This window comes from Talpa occidentalis, unplaced genomic scaffold (genome assembly GCF_014898055.3).
Source record: "Talpa occidentalis isolate TD23 unplaced genomic scaffold, MPIMG_talOcc4v2.1, whole genome shotgun sequence".
Classification (NCBI taxonomy): domain Eukaryota; kingdom Metazoa; phylum Chordata; class Mammalia; order Eulipotyphla; family Talpidae; genus Talpa; species Talpa occidentalis.
The window spans coordinates 3,571,004-3,575,779 of NW_026555331.1; positions in this window are offsets into that span (position 1 = coordinate 3,571,004).

Here is a 4,776-nt window from a genome sequence, read left to right on the forward strand (position 1 = left end):
TCCCCTCTTCCTCAGACACCTCCACTGGCCTTGGGAGGGCCCGGGCGGCCTGCGGGCCACTGGCTGGGGTCCCCGAGTGGGGCAGTACCCGCTGTGGTGTGCCCAGTGGGCCCCGAGGAGCCCTGTAGCAGGGCAGCCTCAGACTGTGAGAAGACCTTGGGTCGGGGGTGGTCCTCACCTGCCACCTTGCCGGGCAGATAGGGGCCCCCTGGACCTCACTGTTGAGGCTCCTGACCCCACCCGCCTGGCCACCAGGTGCTCTTGAGCATGCAGGCTCATGCAGAGAGGAGCCTGGCCTGCTGGGATGTGCCACCCGGGGCTTCCAGGGCCCCAGTGCCCCCGCAGAGCCAGAGTGGGGCAGCGGATGTGGGTCACAAACGGGGCCACGGGGCAGGACTCACCCCTCCTGGCTGACCTCCTTCCTGCCCACGGAGCTGGCGCCCACAGGCCCCAGATTTAGACAGCGTGAACAGCAGCTCCCCAGCCAGAGAAGGTGGGGAAGGCGAATTCCCAAAAAATAAGGCAGCGGAGAAAGGACACAAGGACAAGCCCTCTGGCCCCCGCCCCCGCCTGGTGGGCGGCGCACGGACGAGCAGGCTCTTGGCCAGGACTCCCTGGGCGGGCGCCTCAGCCAGCTGGCCCGGCCTGGCCCGGAGAAGATGCGGCTCCTTAGGGTGGGTGCTGTCTGCCGTGACCTGCGCTGTGCAGCAGCCCTCGGCCCTGGTGGGGCTGCCTCTTGGCTGAGGTGGGGCCTGACCGCATGCGGACCCCCCTGTCTGGGCAGCGGCCCCCACCTTCACACCTCTGCAAGAGTGGAGGCAGCCTCCCTGTGTCGGGTCGGGGCAGCAGCCTCCAGCCCTGGCGCACCCATCCTGGGGAGCCCCCAGGGTCTTCCTACCGGCCTAAGAGCCCGGGTCGGGGGTGCGGCACCTGCTTTCCAAGTGAGGAACTTGAGGACAGAGGGTCTGGCCTGGCTGGGTTCCCTGACCGCACCCCATCGGGCCTGAGGTCCTGCACAGTAGGCCCCACCTGGGGTGTGCAGGGGCCCTGCAGGTGCGGCTGGGCCGGCTTGGACCTGTGTCCCCGGCACTCAGCCGCTCTGAGTCTGGAGGGAGAGCAGGTGTTGGCATGTCCTGGACACACACACATGCACACGTGTGCATGCCAGGGCTCCGTGCGTGTATGTGCACTTAGCCATGTGCATGCCACATGCCGCACACAGGCACACCCACGTGTCCCTGCCCATGCAGACATGTGGCCTGCGCACACGGGCACACCCACAGGCACTCGCATGTGCGTGAAGCTGAGGGGTGTGCGTGTGTGCATGTGTTAGTCACATGTGTGCCTATCCTATGTGCAGGACAGGCTGAGCCGGTCCCTCTGGGTCAGGGAATCTGGGCTACGCTGACGCGCTGTGTAGAGGTCACTGCACTCCTCACAGCTCCAGGGAGGTGCGAGGTGCTACCTGTGAGCTTTAAATTGGGCCAGATGGAGAGTGGCCTAGTGGCCTGGGCTTGGTGGCAGGGTGCCCGATGCCATCCCATGTCGCCTGGGTCCAGCTGGAGGAAGTGCCGCATCAGGCTGAGGTGCCCCCACTGCCTGGAGGCACCGCCCTTGAGGGTGCCCCCTCCAGGAAGCAGCCTGTGGCCTGCCTCCCCACACAGCACACACCCACACTCTCTCTCCTGTGGCTGCAATAGAAAACCCAGCTCACACTGCCTGAAACCATCGGGGGCTGGGTGGGCTCAGCACATGCCGGGAAATGTAGGAGAAATGACCCAAAATGGAGTCGCTCGTGCTGAGCCCCACCCGAGTGTCCCCCTCCACCATCAACCCGGGGTGTCCTGACCAGCACAGTGAGAGCGTCTGCAGGACAAGCCCCTGCTCCTGGGAGGAGACTCCCCAGAACTCATCTTTGCTTCTGCGAACAGCCCTGTCCTGCCCGCTTTCTGGTATAAAATCCTCCATCTTGTGTGCATCCTCGCAGCGGACGAGATGCTGCCGGACTCGCGACGGCTTAGTAAAGCCAGTTGGGTCTCTGGGGCTGTGAGTTTTGTTTTTCATCACTGGGAACTTGGATGGGGTGGGCTTCAGGCAAAGTGTGCTCAGGGCGCTGGCTCTGCCTGTCTCCTTGCGTTGCCTCAGCCTTACGCATCAGCTGTGGCGGCTCCCTTCTCAGAGCAGGACGGTCCGGCAGCCACGTCTCACTGCGCCCCACCCAGCCTTTCCTCATGGCGTGTCTCGTACCTCACGGTGCGCGGAGGCTGCCTGAGCTCAGCTGTCGCAGCAGCCCCTGGCCGGCGGACTGGAGGAGGAGCTGGGTCTGCGCGCCAAGGCTCGCCCTGGAAATCGCCCACGCTGCTTCCTGCAGACCTCATCAGTGGGAACGTAGACGCGGCTGGAGGGAGGTGGCGAGGTGCAGTCTTTGGTCTGGCAGCTGAGTGACGGGGTCCATCTGGCAGGTGGCCTCAGAGCGGCCAGCTGGGCCCTGCCCTCAGCACCCCGGCTCAGCTCCAGACCCTGCCCGGCTAGCAGTGCCGCAGACCTGGGGGCGACACGGGCCTGGACCACGGGCTCGTCAGGAGACAAGCTGGACAGGGCGTGGGCTGGCGAGGGACACAAGGCATGGACAGGCAGACGTTGCGGCGGGTCAAGGAGCAGACCTCGGGGCTGGCGCAGGGCCTCGCTCAGCAGGCCGCCCAACAGCAGCCGCAGCAGAGGCCCTGTGAGAAAGGCCCACTGCAAGAGGGCTGACAACTCTGGGCCGGAGCCTGTGCCTGCCCGGTGCCCACAGGCCGGAGGCGGCAGAGAGCGCTCTCCACCTGGCAAGTCCCCGGAGGCCGGGCCCGCCACCCACGCTGCCTGCCCACCCTGCCCTGCCCCAGATCCGCAGGGCCCTGGGGCCGTTCTCACTCGCTGGCCACGCAGGGAGCCAAAGTGCCACTTAATTAATTAACAAGCCCTCCCCCGGGCGGAGGGGTGTGAGCACAGCCCAGTTCCCGCAGAGAGTGGAGTAGCTGGCACCCAGGTGCTAAGCCCGCCCTGCCCTGAGTCCTCCTGGATCCGGGTGCAAAGCCCCCATGCTGGGGGCTGTGCCGAGAATGTGAGGTGCCGTGGCCCCAGATGCACCCCCACCCGGGATGTGGCTGCTGCCGGACACAGTTGCTGGAGCCGTGACCTGAGGACGCGGCAGAGGAGGGAAGAGCCTCGCCTGCTCAGGGCTGGCTGCTGCCCCGGGGAGGCCTGGCCGGGTCTGCACCCCACCTGCGCCGAGGTCTGGCTGTGGGGGGCAGGCCCACCTCCAGGGTGGGGCAGAGCCTGGTAGGCGCCTGCAGATGCCCTCTCCGTCCCTCCTTCCCTCTGGACGGCTGCCGTCTGCAGAGGCCCGGCTCCCTGAGGGCCGGATGGAAGGTGGGGGCTGGGAGCAGCCAATCCCAGCGCTGGCGCCAGCCTGTCCCGCGGGAGCCAGGACACAGCGCCCACCCCAGCCCCCGGGGTGTTCCCGAGACCCAGCCGTGCCTGGGCCCTCGTCCCAAGCGCGTGAGCACAATTCATTCCCACGCGCGTGGCGTTCCGTGAGGGGAACATAACTTTGCATGTTTCTATATTTTCACACACGCCGCCACCACGGCCAGGACGCAGGACGCTCTCGCCCTCAAGGCCCTCCCGACAGCCCTGGTTTGTCGGCGCACCCGGGCACCACCCACGCGTCCAACACGGCCAGGGCTGTCCGCGCGAGGGTGGACGCCCAGACTGCATGGCCCCTCTGCTAGGCTGCCGCCAGCCCCCCAACCCCGCGCTGGGGCCCACTGCGGGAGGTGAGCGGGGCCCGCTGCGGTGGGGGTGCAGCCCGGCTCCGCGGCCCCAGGACGTGGAGTTGCTCCCGACAGGGCTGCACCCCGGGCCGCGGAGGCACGAGCACGGCGCTGGCTCCAGCCGTTGGGGGTCCTGAGCCCAGCGTGGGCTGAACGCGGGGAACACCGGACAGGGCCTGGGGTGCGGGGCGGTCGGCTGGTCCCCACCTTTCCACCAGGTGGGAGGTGCGGCCCGGGGTGGCTGGAGTCTGCGGGTCCGTGGACGCCCCGCACTTGGCTGTCAGGCCCGGGAGGGCCCGGCCTTTGCTCTTTTCTCGCTTCCTCGTTGCAAAATACCGGCGGGCTGCGGGAAGTCGCAGGTCAGCCCGAGTCCCTGCCCTCTGCCCCGAGCCCTTCCGCTCCCTCGGGCGCCGCGTCACCGCGCGTGGCATCTGGACGTGGTTCTTCCTGGCACTGTGAAGAAGCTGCTCTTCCGTCGGGCATCCCCGGCTGCTGGCGAGCGCCCGAGCTCCCTCAGATGACGTTCCCCGCAGCCACAGCTCGTCACTCTGGGGCCCGCGCTGAGAGCTGCTCCTCGTCTTCAGCTTGCGGGTCTGCGCTGCTGCGTGTGGGCCGGAAGGCAGCCCTCCCCGTCTGCCGCCAGCACCTCCAGACATGTTTGGGAAAGCGCTGCTTTGATCCGTGACCTTGAACCTGTAGGTTTCTATATTCTGACAAACTCAGAAAAATTTCAGTCTTTCTTTCTTCATTTTTTTTTTTTTTCTGCGGCACACTCCTCACCTGCCGGGGCCCTGAGCTCGTAGCGTTAGGTGTCCTACGTCTGTCCCACGAGCCCTGGGCTCCCGGTGCTCCCTGTCTTATTCCCTCCTGCCTCTCCCACAGGCCATCCGTCCATCTGCGGTCACGCTTGCCGGCCAGCTCCCCTGTCCCCTCTGCTGTGCTGTCGAGCTCAGCCCGCACG